Source organism: Gymnoscopelus braueri (genome assembly GCF_963280865.1).
Source record: "Gymnoscopelus braueri genome assembly, chromosome: 7".
Classification (NCBI taxonomy): domain Eukaryota; kingdom Metazoa; phylum Chordata; class Actinopteri; order Myctophiformes; family Myctophidae; genus Gymnoscopelus; species Gymnoscopelus braueri.
The window spans coordinates 29,368,253-29,389,191 of record NC_137608.1 but is presented as its reverse complement, the minus strand read 5'-3'; positions in this window follow the sequence as shown (position 1 = coordinate 29,389,191).

Genomic DNA, 20,939 nt, shown 5'->3' with positions numbered 1-20,939 from the left:
CTCCAATTATTGGGTTTGCAAACTTTTTAATCTCAAGGACCACCAAATTAATATGTAGCTATTTTGCCACGGACTCCCATCTAAAAATATTTAGTGTTATGGACCCATACAAGATCTTTGTTAAAATGTTTAAAAATATATTTTTTGTTGTTGTTGAAAATAGTAGATCTACAAGCTCACAACATGTCGCAATGTGATGCCTTGAGAGCTTGTAGATCTATATTTTCAAATTCTCACCCGCCCCTTCTCAACACGGGCTGTACCGCTCCCCAGGGGGTGCTCAGAGAACGCCAGAGGCGCTTGAATCAATATTCTTGAATGGGGGCGGTGGGTGGTCTTGATGGGCATTTGTGTCTGGTCAGTGTGAGTGGAACTCAAGAGGAGTGTTCATTAAAGTTCGGTCAATATCCTGCATATGTGCAGGTTTTACAACAAATTGTTGTCAACGATCACTTGACAACAAGGCAGGCACACAGGGATTGTGCCTCGCCGGATTCATAATAACAATTCAATTCACATATTCTTCTCCTCAAATGATCATGGCCACGCTGACCATAGAGCACCGAAGTCCTGACGTCACTCGTTCATCCCCAGGTTTGCGGAAGTAATTTCTCTATGGAGAATAACATTGGGTCATCTTAGAATCGTCTCATATAAGAATTGTGGTCCAAAAATAAACACCGCGTGTCGGCGTTATTGTCAGGGAGGAGGTTCTGTATCGTTTATGATAGTCAGTCACTTATATTTGATACAGTCTGTTTCTGGCGAAAATGTAACTAATTCAGCGGAAGTAACATTAGCGTTTTCTCACCGTCAGTTGATGCTTCATATCCATAAGAGTCAACACGCCGTGGTCATTTGTTTATTTTTGGAACACAGTTCTTATTTGACGCGATATTAAATACGTCTATGGGATTCAGAACGGGGGTGGAAAACTGCGAACCAGGTAGACAAACAAAGGATGTGTAAATGACGTCAGACTTCGGCGGTCTATAGGTTTCAAGTTTACTCAAGCCATTTTGGCTCACGTTACTGCGGTATGCCAAACTGTGACAAATACACTAGAGTTATATCACTGTGTATCCTGTGTAAGTTTTGCTCGTTGGCAACAGCTGAGCAATAATTATAAATAAAAGATGACCAATGTCGTACAGGCTAATCCTGCGCCGCACTGACAAAGTTAAAGTTGGAAATCTAAGGTAAGAGTTTTTCATGTTTTTCATGATAGGCTATCAATATTTATATGGTTTTGAGCTTTGCAAAAAAAAATCTCGCTTGCCCTAAATGTAATTCCTGGGGACGCCACTGGGTGCTGCTCAGCAAAGCTCAAAACCATATAAATATTGATATAAAAAAAAGTAAAAATAGCACAAATTAGAGCACAATGAGCACTGAAGAATGAGACAATTTTTGGTCGATTTGGAGCCAAAAACTGGGGGGTGCTGGGCTCAGCAAAGCTCAAAACCATATAAATATTGATATTAAAAAAATGATACCAGCACAAATTCAAAAATTACGGCACAATGCAGCGCAAATCCAGCACTAAAGAATGACACCATTTATATTCATATTTTCATTATATGGGGTGCTAACTTCACTGAGGTTGCATTGGCACTTTGATGGTGTGAGTGTCTCTGTGGGTGGCCTCCAGCATGTTACAAATGATGGCCCTCACCTGCTCACCTTAAAGCTGGTTTGACCGTGGGGGTAGGGTGAGCTGGGATAGATAATTTTTGTTCACCACATTTTGGGGAAATGCTCATGTTTAATTCATTTATTTGGACAGATGTATGTTATTGGAAGTAATATTTATTGTGGAATTGAATTAAAGCATTGTAAACTTGAGCTTTCATTTGGACTTGAGTCCTTTAGTTTGTGCGTCATTCTATCTCTCAGGCTTAAGGTCATTACACACCGGCGATTATGCGAATATATGCAAAATTCGGATGCGGTCCGAATAAATAAAATACACTTTTTTCGCTCCGCGAAACGGATGTGGAAGCTTGCATTGACTTTGGTTTAAAAAAAAAAACATATTATTCTCATGAAAAAAACGCCCCCGGTGTGTAAGGACCTTTAGCCTGCCGGTCCGCATCCTTTCTTTTCTGTTTTCGGAATCAGTGGTGTCAAATAGTGCTGGCATCGTGTCTTTGGGGCTGTTTGGAGTTGGCATTTTCATTCATTTACCACTCACCTGGTCTGAGAAAAGGGGGGCGGACACTTCCTGGCGAGCAAAACATAGTCACAGCCATGCCTTTGGCCTGGCGGAGACAATAAATAAAGCCATGTGTTGTACAGTACAGTATTTTTCTCATTGATAGGCTCAACTTATTCAAAGCCAAGTTGTTGATATGTATTTTCCTTTGTATACTGCATTACTACTTCATGTTTAATATTTGCTGTGTTCATGCATGAGTTTTTTCTGTTTCAATATTTTTATTAGACAGAAAGGTAGACAATACACCACGAGCATGACAAGACATAGGGCACAGCATAACCCAACATAACAATTCAATAAAGACATAAGAACAAAAGAAAAAAGACACATCATAAAAGACTTATTCACACCAAATACAGTATATGATAATCATCACAATATTGCTGCCAACAACATCTCTCCCATACAGAGCTCAGCCATTTGTATCCATCCCCTGCCTCCCAATTAGTATGTCAACTAACTTAATGCATGAGTTTTTTTTTATTGTGTTTTGAATGTAATATCATTCAAACATTTCAAAGTTAGTTTTTTGCATCACAGTACAGCGTTATTCACCTTTAAGAATTAAATGGGCTGAACATATGGGGGAGCGGGACTCATAACCCCTTACAAAATTCCCCCCAGAAGTTCCGCCCCCTTGCTCACTCCCGCGGCGGCCTGGACATTTCTCGGTAGTGGACAGATGCTGGCATAACACCGGCTGAACAATTCATTGGGGGTCACTATCAGCCGCTAGAGTGCTCATCTAATAGCCTTTGTACATGTCCATTCCTTCATACTTCTAGGTGTTGTTCACTTCACTTCACACCAACAGCTGCTCACTGCTTCTAGGATGGGTAAAATGCAGTGGACACATTTCACGTATGTGCAAATAGTACACGTACACCCCAAGTGCGTGCATGTGCTTGCGTGCGTGTGTGTTTTAGTTGTGGTTAAATCTGATATACAGATAGGCTATGTGTTGTAAAGAAATAAAGGTAAAAGGCCAGAAATGTATATTATTAAACTAAAAGCACACCCCAGGATCGCTGTTTTCGCTGTCTCTGCCTGCTTTCCACTCCCACATTGCAATCTTGCCTCATTCCCAGACTAGTTGAGAAGTTACACACCTGTCTCCACTACGTCATCAGCTCATCTCAGCTCCCTGACTACTGTTCACCTGGGGCCACTTCAGTAATCAGCCTGTAGTCTATATATACTGGTCTCACTCTGCCTACACACTGTCAGATCCAAGTTGATGTTACTGTGTATTCCTGCCTTTGTATGTACTGCTGCCGTTTGCCTCCTCACCTGATGTAAGCCTGATACTGGACTGGACTTGACCTGCCTCTAAGTATTACAAATAGTAGATCTACAAGCTCACAAAGTGCCACGATGTGACACGTGAGCTTGTAGATAGCCTATTTTGGCTACTTTTGTGAGAGTGTTGTACGACAAAGTGGGGCATAATCTATTTTAAGTTTAAATATGGAGATACAATTTTGCCTGACAGCGACAATATGTAGTACATATAAGTACTCACTGCTCAATATCATTTTCTTTTGTAAGTGCAGTTCTACTGTTATGGCAGTAATTATGAAATAATTTACAGTTATAAACATAAAATGTAACAATGCGTATATGAAAATATTTTATGAAAAATCCAAAGGGTGTGCACACACATCCCCCTGCACCAATGTAGTCTATTGATAGTATTATTTTGCTTTAGAAGCAATTGAAAATGCTAATTACTAATTTCAATAACCATAGTGTAGAGTACATTGTTGACTGCCCCCAAGGAGCTCTGTGTTCTTTCTTACTTTTTATACTCAAGGCTTATAGTGTCCCTCCCAACCTATTCTGTGCTATAGGAGCCATGAACATGGGTAAAAGAGCCAAGGATGGGTGGCTACCAAGGGTGAGTGAGAAGAGGGCAGCCATGAGAATGAGGCTGGTCGGTCACTGCCATTGTCACCGGGAGCTCCCAACAGGGGAGGAAAGTACTGACGTAGCTAGCCAGATGTATGGAGGATGGAAATGACTGGAGACCGCTGGAGGACTGAGCCTGTCCAAGGACGAAGAGGGGGCGAAGAGGGGGCTCTTTCTCTCTATGATGAGTTCTAAAGTTGACCCTGGTCATCACTTACTCAGAAGTGAAGTAGAAGACTGCTCAAGGTAGGAACCTCTCCTTTCCTCCCCCCCTTTTTTCTGCTCCTGCTTGTGTTGTATGCTGTCTGTAATGTGAGTCAAGCTGGTGTACTATTGCTGTCATTTTGGGACCCAATGACAATATGGTGGCAATGGAATATGTTCAGTGACTGTTTGTGTCTCTGGACTTGAAAGTTGTTGTGAATGTAGTAATAGTACTTTTTCCACCACCGGTTGTGGCTGCTGTTGAAAGTGGGTCTTGTGACAGGGTGGCTGTTTTGGTTCATGACTGGCTTGGTGGCAAATGTAGGCCTATTCCTCATGGCCATTATGTATTTTTCTTTCTTTCTTTCTTTCTTTCTCTATTTCTGTCATATTGTGTTGTATGTTCACTACGTTGTGTATTAATTTGATTTCAGGCTGTTGCTCTATTGCTGTTATATTAGGCCTCTTGGGTGGTAATGTATCTTGTTCAGTGACTGTTTCTGGCTCTTGAATGAAGACTGATGTGAATCTATTCGTCTGTGTTGTTTCTGTTGTTGAAGGTACTGATTTGTGACAGGGTACAGTATACGCGTAGGTTGGCTGGCTTTTGATCACGTCAGAAGCCTATGTGTGAGTTTTATATATTTCCTTTAAAGTTATAGGTTTTGGGATAACAGCCTTCAATTCTGGTGTGAATCTATTATTTATATCGAATTATGTTTTGAGTTGTGACAGTATTGGTTCCTAGTGCACGTGAAAGCCCCCCGTACTTTGTGTTAGACTGTATTTTGTGTTAGATTTTGACTTCTGCCCAGCACCTGGCACTTTATAGAGCAGATGTGCGTGCTTTCTCACTTGTTTAAAATGATAATCACACCATCATTTGATTTGAACTTTGCAATTCAACAGTTTATTGACTGAGATATAAAATGACACGCTGTGACCATGAATGATGCATGTCATCCTAATAGTGCTCTCATTTCGTGTGTGTTTGTGTGTGTGTGTGTGTGTGTGTCACACGCTTCTATAGAAATGTTTTCCAATTTTTTTTAATGAATGTGCCGCACTGTCACATAAACAATTGTATGCCACAAGTTGTCATGTCGCATTCACAATTTGCCATGTCACAATAACAGTGTGCGTGCCAGTCTGTCTTGTTACAGTGTGTCCCTGCCACTATGCACTAATTAAAACGACTAACAGGCTTTTAATCACTAGTAAACAAGGTGGGTTGACAGGGGATTCCAATGGACTTTTGCCCTCCATCAAGAAGGACTGCCAAGGATGAATGTTCTCAATCTATCAGTCTGTATGAACCAAGCAATGGTCACACAATACAGCCATTTATTACAGATTGTAATCCCAACAAGCAGAGCTGTGAACAACCAGAAGCCTGTTGTTTGTTTTTAAAAGCTTACTCCAGTATAACTGATTTAATATCCCTCCATTTCCACATATTATCTGCCATCAACGCCATAAAAAGAGAACCACACATTTACATACCATTCCCTCCACTTCAGTAGACAGAAATACTGTACTTACCCAGTCCCCTGCCCTCTGTTCAACATAAACCTCACATTTGTCTAATAGGCTACGCTACTCATTCATGCCATAATACATTATTATTACACATTTTGTACCAAACCAATCACAATTGTTTAGCAAAGCACACATTTCAGGAAGCAGACTAAATGTTGCCAGCAGGAATTGGAAATTGTGGGAAATCATTTCCACAATGGCAGTGAGTAAACTGAGAGCAGATAATGAGTGCGTAGCAGAGACACTGGGCATCTGGAGCAGGCATATGGATATCTCTGTTAATGGCCAACAGACAGACCATCATTGCCTCGCCTTCCTATTGTGGCTTAGCAACAGCTGGAACCCAATAAACACCAATTGTTTTCTACTGCGACAAAGTTACTTAACAAAGCATGAAAAGCTGACGTGATGTTCCGATTGAATTCCAAATGGTTTCCAGCTCCGCCCTTTCCTCTTTGTCGTGCACCGCACACACCGACACCCACACACACACACACCCACACACACACACACACACACACACACACACACACACACACACTCACACTCACACTCACACACACCAATTATGACATGCACATTATCCACCTGTCAGTCCGAGAAGTAGTTTGAAGTCTCATCAAGTTTCTGTCAGAGCGGAATGGGAAAATGTGATATCCCTGTCTGACTCATTGCTCTCAACGACAAACCTGAGGAAACTGCAAATGAAGCCCATAAATACCTCAACTAGTAGGAGTAATTTACTTGTTTCCTTTACAAGGAATCTGTCCTTCATGCTGAGCCTTATTTCATTTAAATAGTGTCTTCAAAAAGTAGATTAAGACGTCTTTAGAGACAAGTGTGGCAGCATACAGTAACGCACCCCCTCTTAAGAAGGAGTTATAGTTTTAGTACAAGAACTACACATATTGCTTTGCTTTGCAGTATGCTTCTTAATCAGTGCTGTAATGCTGGAGACATGTTTTTCTACGATTAACTACAACATGCACTTTCTTTCTTGTAGGTTCTGACCTGTCATGACTACATGACATTTTCTTTCCATCATCATATAGCTAAGTGTACCTTAAGCGCAGCCTCAATAGATTCTTTCAGTGTATTTGTGTAGGCTACATGCTGTAGACCCGGCCGGGCGAGGAGGGTGATATTTGTCTCTGACTGCACGTACTGTACCCCTATGGGCTGGGGCGGCACCTTTCAGCATGGAGTGTTGGGGAGAAAACGTGTTGCAATAAAAACATCATCCAGCTAAAAACATCTCTCCTTTCCCCTGCCAATACTCCATGCAAGACATAATTCTGAGTGATGACTGGCAATCTGTTGTGACTTGATTGTGCTTTTTGTGTTTAATTTGATGGATGGCAAATCTCCCTTCCTTTCATAAAGGATGGTCCGTTGTACCCTATGCTAACAGAGATAAGAAAGGAAGCACTGAAACACCTTCCATTAGCATTTAGAGAAATCAACCAGTTCTTATCATGGCTGCTGCCCGGACTCTTCCGGGTCATTTAACTCATGCACTTCCTAAGAAGGAGGGAAAAAAGGCTATTCAAAAACGCTCACCATGTCTTATGACTGCTCCTGTGTCTGTGACCACATTTCTGTGGACCCAGACCGTCCTCCCCTCCTTGACTTATTAATCTCATTTATTTATTTAAATCAGAATCAGATTAATGTATTCAAAATAATTTAGAATAATTATAATAACTAGACCATACCCGGTGAAGTGCGCAGGCGAAAGTAGTTGCAGACGTGGGGTTTTTGCGCGTCCTGTCGCGCGTCCCCCCCCCCCTCCGTGGGTGCCGTCGTGGCACCGCCGCGGTCACACCCCCGCAGAACCCCCTAGTCCAGTCGCAGACGATACCAAACACAGACACACACACACACAGAGAACCGTTCGGTCGCGTGGCGATCATCCGCCCCCCACACTCTCTCTCACACACACACACACACACACACACACACACACACACACACACACACACACACACACACACACACACACACACACACACACACACGGTTTAGGGGCAATATTGGTGGTAGTGTTTTTGGCGTTGGTTGTGAAAGTGCAGGTGGGTGTGGGGACGCGTTGTGAGCTTGTAGATCGTCGGTTTTCCAAGAGGCAATGTATATGTGTGAAGGCGCTTCGTTTGGCCTTCTTTTCATAGACCTTGTTGCTTGTAGGGCTCGCTTCGTTTTGTTTGACACATAAACGCTAATAATAAGCTGAGATTTGATGAAATTGTAAAACGGGCTCCGCAGTTGCGTTCAGATGGTAATGGTCAATGGCTGTGTGCAAATTCAGAGCAATTGCTCCAGCCACTGAGGAGAACCGGGCAGCCTCACCATGACACCATACACACACCACTACAGAGGTTTGTCAAATTATAGGAGGTTTTCTGTTACACTCCCAAGGCGTATGCTTAGGCACCTACAGTCAGCCGACACTGTCCCACCCCTTACTCTCCTATGGGTGCACTATGTTGATAGCCTGGTTCCATACCATAGACCCCGCCCACTCTCTGAGTGGACTGCCTCTTGGTCTGGTGTCGTAAATGTGAACCTAAGACTTCTCCGGTACAAAATGTATTGTCCAATGAGAGGCGGAGTTGGGCGTGGGGATCCCTTAGGATTGGTTTAGGGAATTTCTAATCCCCTCTCCCTTGTAATCACCGACACATGGAGCCAATCATAGTGCTCCATGCAGCTTCAGTCTGATAATCAGGCTACTATGTTGAAGTACACAAGTTTAGGACTGAAGTTCAACATAACTGAACACACACCCATCACTCACTTCCAATTGTTACTTTTTTGGAACATGATGATGATTGACGCTTGTGGAGATCATGGGTCACACAATTTTATGATAAGCCCCAATTTTCACTTAAAAAATGTACCAATAATTTCATTGTTACTCAAAAATGTATTCAAGACTTCTTATGCAGTTTGACCCTGACGGAGGCAGCTTACTGCCAAAACAATGGCTTTATCTTCAAGCTACTAATAAAAAAAGTGTGTGGCGGTATTCTTCTTTTCATTTCTATTCAGTTTGCCAATTCATTAGTTTAATATATGCAGCAAGGCTGAACACTTAAATTATAGTATCCAAGGATGCCTTTACTGCTCGGTTAATATCCATCATAGTTGCAGGAAATTTTAAGTGGGCTTTATTGGTATGTTAGATCAATATTACAAGATTCCAAGTTTTGGCCCAGACTGATCACGGTCATGATAAATGTGTGATAGTGATTTGCCGTGATGAAACATCAAAGACTAGGGGTCCCCGGTGGCTCAACCACCGGGACTTTTTCCCTCTTTCAGATTTGTTAGAATGTTTGCCTATAATGACTATATGGTCTTTGAATCCAACTCCTGTCACGACTCACATGTCTCCCTTCTCTCAGCATAGGTTTCCTGTTCCTTTTCTTTTCCTTTCATAACCCTAACCCTCTCTACCCTAACACCCCTAACACTCTCCTGTCTAAACATTATCTCTTTAAATCATCTTTAAAAAAAAAAATTTAAGCACTATATACTATACTTTGCCATACGATGAACAGTGAAAATAGCTGATTTATAAGCTCACAACACATCACAGCATTGTTATGATTATGATGATTACAAGCTTTTAATTTTAATTTCACTATTTTAGAAAATCGTGAAATTTGTTAAAATGCATTAGAGAGGCCAGGGTGGTTAATATACGAAACATTAAAGCCTGAATGAATGCAGTTCTGATGTAAAGGTCTGAAACTATCACATCCATACTTGCTCTTTATTGCATTATAGGGCAGAAAATGAACTCTGCTCTTCAGAAACTCATCCAGAATGCAGTCATGAAGCCGTATTTTCCACCATTCTGTACATTCATTCCCTTCGTCCCAGGAATTCAATCTTTAGGTAGCTTTCCCTCCCTATATTGCACCGTAAAATCTGGAGTGTGAATTTAACTCTGACAGTGGGAAAATTGGCGTGTAGGGACTTAACTGTAAAACACAGATTGTAAAGGATATATGCTGAGGCGTAATTCTAAGCATATCCCCTTGTTATGTCACAAATCAGAAGCCCTCCCTTGACACACTGCTACGGTCCCCAGTGACATTATGTTACTAAGACAGCGGCCAGGCTAAAGTGACTTGCCCACTTTATGACAGCGTCACACAAGCAGACAGGTTTATGACCCCTGTCATGTATACGGCACTGTTATAACTTATGTCACCACTATGATGGCTTAATAGGATAGGGTGATGAATGGGCTCCATATTTTGCAACGTTTTCTTAATAACCAAAGTGATATTATTCCCGTAAGCTGGGTGTGAGGAGCATCGTGTCACATTGGAAATGTACAGTACATAATTTACCCAATCAATAAGTGCCCCCACCTTTTATCGGTTCAATGCACTACTTACATTGACACGGCCCATGGAGGAGAGTGGTGTGTTCACAGCCTTTAGCCTGATTTGTACTCCATTGTATGACGTTGTCACTTGTAGAAAATTGCAGATCTATAAGCTCACAACGTGTCACATATTTAATTTCAGATAAGACATAATTAATTTAAGCAACTTCAGAAATCTATCTTGCCTAGCTTTTCTGTAGTTTTCTTTCTGTGAGCTGAGAAAATAATTTAAGATTATTTCAATGAAAAAAAGTTAACAGGATTGAATGGATACATTGCTTTTGATTTTAGATCATGACATACATGTGACAAATGAATACAAAGTGTCAGGTGCTTGCATGTGTGAGATGTGTTAAATAAAATAATGTGTAGTGTAAGGTGCAAAAAAGCCCCCTTCCTTAGACAGAGCTAGGTTGTAATGCTGTTGTTTTGCACCTCCTTTTTGGATTTCTCCCCACATAGTTTTAGGGCCCATATTGCATGGAGTACTTAGCCCCTTTAAAGTCTTATAGATACATTTAAGGGATAAACACTCCATGATGGTTTATTTCTTGTCACATTTTCCAAGTGAATATTTAGGCTATTCCTTCAGTTTCTCAGTAGGATTTTTGGGGCTCTGTTATTGATGCTATAGATAATATATTGTCAATTCTGAGTGAAATGACGATCATCTAAGCCGGTTATTGTTGTGCAACCTTGTTACTCTAATTACAGAAACAGGGTTGCAAATCAGTGTTAACTAGACCACAGGCCTACTCGGGATGCAATTCCCCACCGGTGTTGTACTACCCGTTGTACCCGTTGTCAGAGTACCTGTTGTATCCGTCTGTCTGTCTGTCTGTGTCCCCTTAATACCCATAAATGGAGATCTCTGTATCTGTCTGCTTGTGTACCATAAATGGACATCCCCTGATGTCATCAGTATATGCCCATATATGGGCACAAACTGCCCATTTATGGCCGTATAAGTCGGTTTCTGGATAACCTCCTATCTATGAATTAAGCATATCTTTCTTTATCTCTGTCTCTCTCGTCTCTCTCTCTCTCTCTCTCTCTCTCTCTCTCTCTCTCTCTCTCTCTGCCTGTGTCTTGTCCTCTTTTAGGTACAATGTCTTTCGTACAACCAGATGTGTGTGTGTGCGCTCCCTCGTGTCTGCTGTATATTACTGTATATATATTATATGGAGGGTTTGTGTGTGAGCTTGTGAACTTCTCTATCAGTCATGCTTCACCTCTTCTCTTTCTCATTACATTTTGGGGTTAAATTTGCATGTCCTTACCTTCAGGATGAAGGTGGTTCGCTTCCTGAGGTGTTTCCTGTACACTCTGTGTGTGTGTGCGTGTGTGCGTGCGTGCGTGCGTGCGTGCATGTGTGTCCTCTTGAAAAACCAAGAGAGGTACAGGAGGAATGCACTGAGAAGATGAATCAAGTTATACTTTTTTTAAGCCTACGTTACCCTAAGACGGATAAAGTGATGTTAATTACTGAGAGGTAATTAATCAAACAAGCGCTGGGTGCTGCGATTTTCACTCTTCATTGTCCTTTCACCTGCCTCAGCACAGCTGTCAACATTGGGAAAGTCTACCATGTTGTCAATCATTTCACTTTGTGGGGGGAAAGAGTTTGTTCTGCGTATGAGTAAGAGTTCATGCATTGTGTGTGTGTGCGTGTGTGTGTGTGTGTGTGTGTGTGTGTGTGTGTGTGTGTGTGTGTGTGTGTGTGTGTGTGTGTGTGTGTGTGTGTGATTGTCTCAAGCTCTACAGCATTGATTTGATCATTAGCAGGGTTAATGGACACATTAACATTGGTAATTACTGTTGGCTGCTCAGCAATAGTGAGCACTTTTAGAAAGTCTGGACCTAAGGCCGTTCATCATCTGGCCTTACAGAACCTTCTGTCAGCATACAGTATCAATCACACATGCACTGCCCGTAATGTAGGGTTTCATCATCTATCTACTGTACGAATGCACTGTGTGTGTGTGTGTGTGTGTGCGCGCGTGTGCGTGTGTGCGTGTGTGTTCTGTCTGTCAGTCTGTGTTTCCACATAACTTGAGAACAGTCTGACCGACTGACTTTAAACTTGATGTGTGTATCGCAGACGATGTGGGGGAGTGCAGTGCAGAGTGGGAAGTGGTTCAGATCAGCGGTTGCCCAGAATCAAAAATCCACAAATATCTGTGTCGGTTTGTCTGTCTGTCTGTGTGCCTTTTATGCCCATATATGGAGATCACTGATGTCATCAATATGACATTGTTCTGAAATCTTAAGACTGCACAACAGGTATTGCATTGCTGAATGGTGAGAGAGCCTGCCTGGGAAGGTAAAGGTCCCGGGTTCCATTCCAGCCCTCAGAAATGTGTCAAACTGAGCAAGACAGGTAACCCCCTAACGTGCGCGTTTGCTCCCTGTAGCAACTATATAAAGTCCAAGTTATGGCGGGCTGGCGAGAGGGATAGAGGGCAAACCACTGAAGCCTGCCAATGCTGGGTAACGCTGGGCAAGCTGATGATGTGGAAAATGTTCTGCTTGTAAAGCACAGATAATCTAGACAAAGTCCTTTCTATTGCCAATACATTTAATAGCATTTTCTGAATCATTTTCTGAGTGCATCATGGCCTTACAGAACCTCCTCCTCTTGCCATTCTTCTGTCCTCAAAGTATGAGTTTCACAGAGCTATTAGCATTATTGTTCCCGGAATATCATGTCACATGTACCGTCTGCTGTCATTTACTTCTTCAATTGCCTCCTTTTTTTTCTCTGACTCACTGTCCCTTGCCAATTCTCTCCTCTCTTTGTCTTTCTCATATCTCATGCAGAGACAGTCCGTTTCCTTCCCTGTCTTTCTCCTGTGTCCTTTTGGCTGCATCTGTCCCCATCAGTCACACTGTCTGCATGCATGCCTCCCCTATGAACACCACAAGATGTCGGCCTTCCGAGCTCCATCCCCTGCTAAGAAGAAACAGAATCATTAAAGGTTACGGTTTAAGATAAGAGAAGATAATATAAGATAAGACCTTTTTATTGATCATCCTGCAAGGGAAATGCAGTAAAATGTAGGGAAATTCAGTTGCAAAAGGCAGCACACAGTCAAGATACAGTTACAGGGTAAGATAAGGTACTGTAGATAAAGAGAAGACACCACGTATCTATAAACCCTCAAGTGTTATGCTTCCCCAAAGACAAAGTCTCTGACATGAATGACAGAATTCTGAATCTTGTCGCTGAACACCCAACGGTGAAAACCCTGATTTTGCACGTTGGCACATGTGATACAGAGGACAAACAGTCAGAAATCCTAAAACAGAATTTCACTGCCTTATTCAGTAAAATCAGCTCACTTGATGTGAAGGTGTGCATCAGCGGCCCAGTACCACCTACAAGAGGCGGCGATGAACGTTTCAGTAGACTGTCTGCACTGAGCAAATGGCTTTCAACTACGTGCACCAACAAATCTGTACATTTTATTGACAATTTCAATTTTTTTTTTGGGATAGAAGACACCTATTTTCCTCGGATGGGCTTAAATTGAACAAGCTGGGAGCAAAATTGTTTATGTTAAACATTTTCTACAATGTTCCTATGTCTTCACCAAGCTCTGTCAAGGCCAGAGCACAAGATTCCATAACAACTGATAGTGCTCTGTTATCTGCTACCGCTGCTGAAAAACATGAATGGCTTTGTGTAGACGCTACCACACCACCCCCCACTGCTGCTGAGGGGGAGGGGGGCGCCACACCTCCCCCTACCAAGGATGGTGGAACATCCATAACAAATGAACTCTCTGATAACTCGGAAACAAAAACAAAGGCTGATGACAGCCTGGAGGAGATTGTCGACTCTGCAGCCACGGTCACGCTAGAAGAGGGAGGAGACACAGAGGAGTCTCTCAATGAGGAAGATCAACCAACTCTATCACCTTCCTCCTCCTCATCATCATCTTTTTCCCTGTCCCCAATACCTCTTCTGGAGTTCACCAGTAGCATGAACGACTTGATTAAAGAGGGGACTAGAATCACCCCTCAAATCAAACGCCAGGCCCCACAACCATCAACCGTGCCCTGCCCCCCACCCATCCCCCCTCGACGGTTGACGCTGTTGGCACTAGCGATACAGAGGCGCAAGATCAGGAACGAAGAACGTCAAGAACAGTGCAAGAACAAGAACGTCCTGTCGGCTTCCCTACGTCTAGAGAATACATTTGACTGCTGAGATAGGCAGGGTCCATTATGCATAGCCAAAATCATGTCTGGGCCCAAGGCTATTTCAGTTAGCCTTGTAGAAAACAAGGTTTACAATATTTCCACTGTTATCTCAAATAGAGCCTCCGGGACAAGGAGTGACTTTAAACACTCTGCAAATATAGCAAATTTAACACGCATTCCCTGTAGAGGCAACAGCCAGATAGTTGAATGCCTGAAGCTAAACCTGGCCCTATTTAACATCAGGTCACTTAATGACAAGTCTTCCTCTGTAAATGATATCATCTGTAAAGAGAAACTAGATATTATTTTTTTAACAGAGACTTGGCTTGGATCTGATGGAGCGGTGCCCCTAGCTGCAGCATGCCCACCAAAGTACAGTTTCATTCACTCAGGACGTGAGGGAAAAAGAGGAGGTGGTCTGGCGAATATCTTTTCTGACACTTTAAAATTCAAACCTCTGCCAAACCTCGGCAGTTTTAAATCATTTGAATACCAGGCCACCATATTGGAGAGTCAATCCTCTGTGCTTATGATTAGTATGTATCGACCTCCAAAGTGCAGCAAAGCCTTATTTCTAACAGAAATATCAGAACTTTTATCTATCTGTTCCACTAATTATGACAGAACTCTGATTACTGGAGATGCTAATCTACATGTTGACATTGTTTCGGATGTTGTGGCTATGGGTTTCCTACAGTTACTGCACAACTTTGACTTTATTCAACATGTTGTTGGGCCAACACATAAACATGGCCATACCCTGGACTTGGTGATCACTAAAGGTTTGAATATCACTGTTGACAGTATTATTGATAAGCCCGAACTAACAGACCACTATTTATTGTGTTTTAATATGACTGTCTCTGATCTAGGGAAAAACAATACAGAATATACTATAAAAAAACGTTTTTTTATCTCATCTGCAGCAAACGAGTTTCCTCGTCATCTGGCGTGTGTGCAGGTGCCCCCCCTACTTGATGCTCCCTCAGTGAATGATATGGTTCAACATCTTAATCTCAAATTAGAGTCAGCTCTCGACATAGTGGCTCCTATGAAAACTAAAAAGAAACTTAACTCTAGAGTAACACCTTGGATTGACGAGCACATGCGCTCACTCAAGAAAGAATGTCGTAAAGCTGAGCGAATTTGGAGAAAAAACAAACTCACTGTCCACCTAGAGATCTTTAAGAAGTCAACAGTGGCCTATAACAAAGCACTGCGCTTGGCAAGGCAGGCATATTTCTCACGCATTATCAATGACAACAAGCAAAATGCCAGAGTCTTATTCTCTACCATTGAACATCTCTTAAACCCCCCCCAGGCTTACAAGGAGTCGCTCCCTGCTTCTAAAGCTAAGTGTGATGAGTTCGCATCCTTTTTTGAAAACAAAATTTTTAGCATTCGAGCTGGTATTATGAATGCTGCTGCTAGCACTGCAAATGCGGCAAATGGTGCATGGTGCAAAAATGTAGATCCCTCCAGAGGAAGCCTAATATCATTCTGCGCAATTAATGAAGAGGAACTCCGTAAAACTATATCACAGATGACATCATCATCTTGCTCACTGGATGTAATACCCACCCCGTTTCTCAAAGAGGTTTTAGACAGTGTTATTGGAGATATCCTAAGAATTGTAAACAGCTCTCTACTTTCAGGCGTCTTTCCAGACTCACTGAAAACGGCTGTAGTCAGGCCGCTACTCAAGAAACACAACCTTGATCCATTGGTGCTGGGTAATTATAGACCAATCTCAAATCTGCCATTTTTGGGCAAGGTCTTAGAAAAAACTATCTTTCATCAACTGGATGTGTTCCTACAGAACAATAAGGTTCATAACAAATTCCAATCTGGCTTCAGGAAAGGTCATAGTACAGAAACAGCACTTGTAAAAGTAATTAATGATCTTAGGGTGTCCGCTGACGACAAAAATGTATCTGTTCTCCTACTCCTTGACTTAACCGCTGCTTTTGATACGATTGATCACACAATTCTACTACAACGTTTGGAGTACTGGATTGGTTTGTCAGGCACAGCCCTGTCTTGGTTTCACTCTTACCTAACAGGCAGAAGCTATTTTGTCAGTCTAGCTAACTTTGACTCAGACAAACACAACATCTGTTCTGGTATTCCACAGGGCTCAATTCTGGGTCCCTTATTGTTTTCCCTGTATATACTACCGCTGGGAGAACTCATCGCCGATCACGGAGTGAACTTCCATTTCTATGCTGATGATACCCAGCTGTATCTTTCAGTAGCTCCAGACGACCCCTGCGCTCTAGACCCATTGTTGACCTGTCTGTCCAGTATAAAATGCTGGATGAGTGAGAACTTTCTTAAGCTAAATGAGGATAAAACAGAAGTTCTCATAATTGGCTCCAGTGAGCAGAGAGAATCAATAACAAGTAGACTTGGTAACCTGGCTGTAGAAAGTAACACCACAGTAAAGAACCTGGGGGTGATTATCGATTCTGAATTGAATTTCAATACACACATTAATCATGTCACCAAGATTGCTTTCTTTCATCTTAGAAATATTGCACGAATTAGAGATTATCTGTCGTTAGACGATGCAAAAACGCTGATCCACGCTTTTGTTTTCTCTCGGCTTGATTACTGCAACGCACTCTACTCTGGCCTGCCAAAGAAAACAACTGACAGATTACAACTTGTTCAAAATGCGGCAGCCAGAATTTTAACTAAAACCAGGATGAGAGAACATATCACTCCAGTTCTAGCTTCACTACACTGGCTCCCGGTTGTTTTTAGGATTGATTTTAAAATTCTTTTAATAGTTTATAAAGCTCTAAATGGTCTGGCACCTTCCTACCTCTCCGACTGCCTAGAGAGATATGTTCCAAACCGGGCCCTCAGGTCTTCAAGTGCTGACCTGCTCGAGGTGCCTACAATGACATATAAAAAATACGGTGAAGCAGCATTCTGCTTTTACGGACCGACAGTGTGGAATAAACTCCCACTACACTTAAGACAGGCAGCCTCTGTCGATAGCTTTAAAGCACAGCTCAAGACCTATTACTTCACTCTTGCTTTTAGCTGATTCTTTGGTTGATTTTTAATTCCTCACTGTATTCCCTATTTTAATGTTGTTTTATGCCTTTGCTTTTGTTTTGTGTGAGTGGAAGAGAAAGTCACGGTAGTTAAAAGACAAGAGTCTGATAACTCCATCCGGAGGATTTAGTGAATTATCCTCTGGGGCACGTCGACACGTGGTGGACCCTCCAGGGCAGATCCTTTTGTCTATGTTTATTCTATATATCTTGTATAACCCCGATATCACTCTCAGGGGTGTACGGTGTGTGGTTTGGATGTGATAAGTTAGCAGATCCCCTGGGCTAGTCCACACGTGGTAAACATGGTGAAAATATATTACTAAGGTGTAATATTACTAAGTGAAAATATATTACTAAGGTGTAATATTGACAATTGTGTGAAGATATATTACTAAGGTACACAAGGTACACATGTAATATTGGCAATTGTGTGTGTTGTAGTTGTGTTGTGGCGAGGGCCACTGCATTTTACTGCATTTTACTGCTTTTATTTTATTTTATTTTATTTTTAGCACGTCGACACGTTGTGGACCCTCCAGGGCAGATCCTTTTGTCTATGTTTATTCTATATATCTTGTATAACCCCGATATCATTCTCAGGGGTGTACGGTGTGTGGTTTGGATGTGATAAGTTAGCAGATCCCCTGGGCTAGTCCACACGTGGTAAACATGGTGAAAATATATTACTAAGGTGTAATATTACTAAGTGAAAATATATTACTAAGGTGTAATATTGACAATTGTGTGAAGATATATTACTAAGGTACACAAGGTACACATGTAATATTGGCAATTGTGTGAAGTGTGGATATTTCTTTAGCTGTGTTGTAGAGGACAGTGGCCACTACATTTAAGTTATATCCATTTGTGTTGTAGTTGTGTAGTGGCGAGGGCCACTGCATTTTACTGCATTTTACTGCTTTTATTTTATTTTATTTTATTTTTGTTTGCTTTATTGTTAAATTGGTTCTAACTGTAATTGTATCCTTGCTCTGTAAAGCACTTTGAGCTGCATTTCATGTCATGAAAGGTGCTATACAAATAAAGTTTATTATTATTATTATTATTATTATATACTTCACTGACCGGGGTCCGTACTTGGTCCCCTCCTTTTTCCCCTCTATACCAAATCTCTTTACCAAAATAGCCGATCTCTAAGCTCACAACATGTTGCAATGTGACTCGTAGTTTTGCCTATTATGACATGCACAGAATAATGAGGTTAAAACTACCCGTGTAAATAAGCAATGAGCTTTTTGTGTGTAAGTTAGTCTAAGCCTGAGAGGGGCAAAGAAGCTATTTAATTTATGTAGAATGTAGATTGAGAGTAGAACAATTAGAATGAGATTAGTCTGTTGTTGCTCTGTTGTATTGTTTCTTGGCTGTTCTGTTGTACTTTATTGATCCTTGAGAAGGGCAATGCCATTTTCATTTATTCTTTCGCACACAAGAGGAAGCAACAACAGATGGAACTAGAAAAGTGCGCTCCTCTGAGTGCATATCTCTGCCAGGCTGGGTTACTGAGCCAGGGCTGTGTAAGTCGTGGGTTGCTGCCGTTAGAGAGCAAGGCTGCTGTGCAGCTGGGGGAGAATAGCATGTCTACAACATATGTTGCAATTTTATGCATTTGGAGTTGCAACATGCAAGTGTAATTTAGGGTTCTGTCCATGATAAATGGCGTTTTATGTAAGAAATAGGCCCCTCCCTAAATCTATGAAGCCTAAACCCTTTTGACAGTCATTGTCACATGACTCACAAGATCATTTGTACTTTGGTTGGGGGAAAAACATGTTTCTGCAACAAACAGTGACATTAGTAGCGTTTATGGCACCCCTATGGGTGGAAGTGAAATCACTTTTGGTTCTGCCCCTTATTAAAAATATTTCCAAAACGTTTTGAAAATAGTTGTTAATTTTAACACATTGGGTGCCAGAGGTTTATTAAAATATTATACGTTCAGTGCCTGCTATTCTTCCATCCACTTACGTTGATACGTTTCGTGCTGTAGAAGCCCCGACGTGCGTGCGAGACGGCGGAGGGTCCCGACTAACGCCTGGAACAATAATATTTCTAACGCGATCCTCCATTGCAGAGTGATCGCCGATCGAAAACGGCTCGCTTCCACCACGTTCAAAAGAAATGGAGATATTAAGCTTTTAGTCAAGGATTTAACATTGGAAAGGCCGACCAGAAGGATTTTTGACATGGATCCACATCCGGCCTCTCCTTCTCAGAAACTCCTTGGATGATCCCAAAGTTTCGTTAGAGCTCTCGAGCGCCCCACGTATAAAAATAAAATTTGGTCAAAAACGGTCCGGACCTTTTTCGGCACTCCTCGTTTGGATTCTCAAAAACGGTCCGGACCGTTTTTGGCACACAATGTGTTAAGACATTTAACAATAGGGGTAGCCAGAGGCTATGGATATTTGGGGGTCCTTGGCATAACCCCTGCCCTAATCACAAGACTTCCACCAAGGCTGTTGGACTGAATAAATCAAAGCTTGACATACACAGGGCTGAGCCACTTTAATAGATCATGTTGCCAACATAATTAGACACTATTGAGCCTAGAGAGGAATAAAAAGATGAGTAAGAGAGAAGTGATGGGAAGCGATACAGGTCTGAAGATGAATTTATCGCAATAATATCGAAACAAAATGTAGGTAAAATGTATGAGCCTAAGCTTGATGAGCCAAGGAATTAAGGGAACACAAGAGACAAAATAGGAACGAAAGGAAAAGAGAATTAAAGTCAGACAACCAATGGCAATTAGATTATGCAAAAATTTAATGAGTGAAATAAGTTTTGCATTAACTGTGATTATCCAAGAAGAGAAAAAGGAAAAACAGGAAAGGGACAGAGCAAGCTGTGGAGGATCAGGTCCTTCAATGTGTGCAACAGGCTGCTGTAGATGTTCTACCAGTCTGTATTTGCCAGTGTCATCTTCTTGGGGCATTGGATGGTCATAAAAATTGTCTTAAAGGAATAGTTCACCCCAAAAATGACTTATTTTCTATCAATTACACACCCCATGAAGCCTTGAATTCATGGAGATTTTTTTGAGCCAATAATTTGATGACCGGGTGCATTTCCGGTAGGAGACACAAAGAGTCTACTTTGTGTCTCCTACCGGAGACATTAGCCTGTAGGAGACGGTAATCAAATTATTGTCTTAGGAATAAAACAAAAAACATTCCATGAATTCAAAGCTTCATGGGGTGGGTAATTGATAGAAAATAAGATTTTTTTTGGGTGAACTACTCCTTCTAAGAACAAACTAGATCTTTAGTAGACTATCCTGATTTTATTACGACTTGACTGCGACAGAGGAACCGTCTGAAAGTCGGTTGGTGTAAGGCCGGAATTACTTACAGTAGATGTGGAAATTGCTACATCT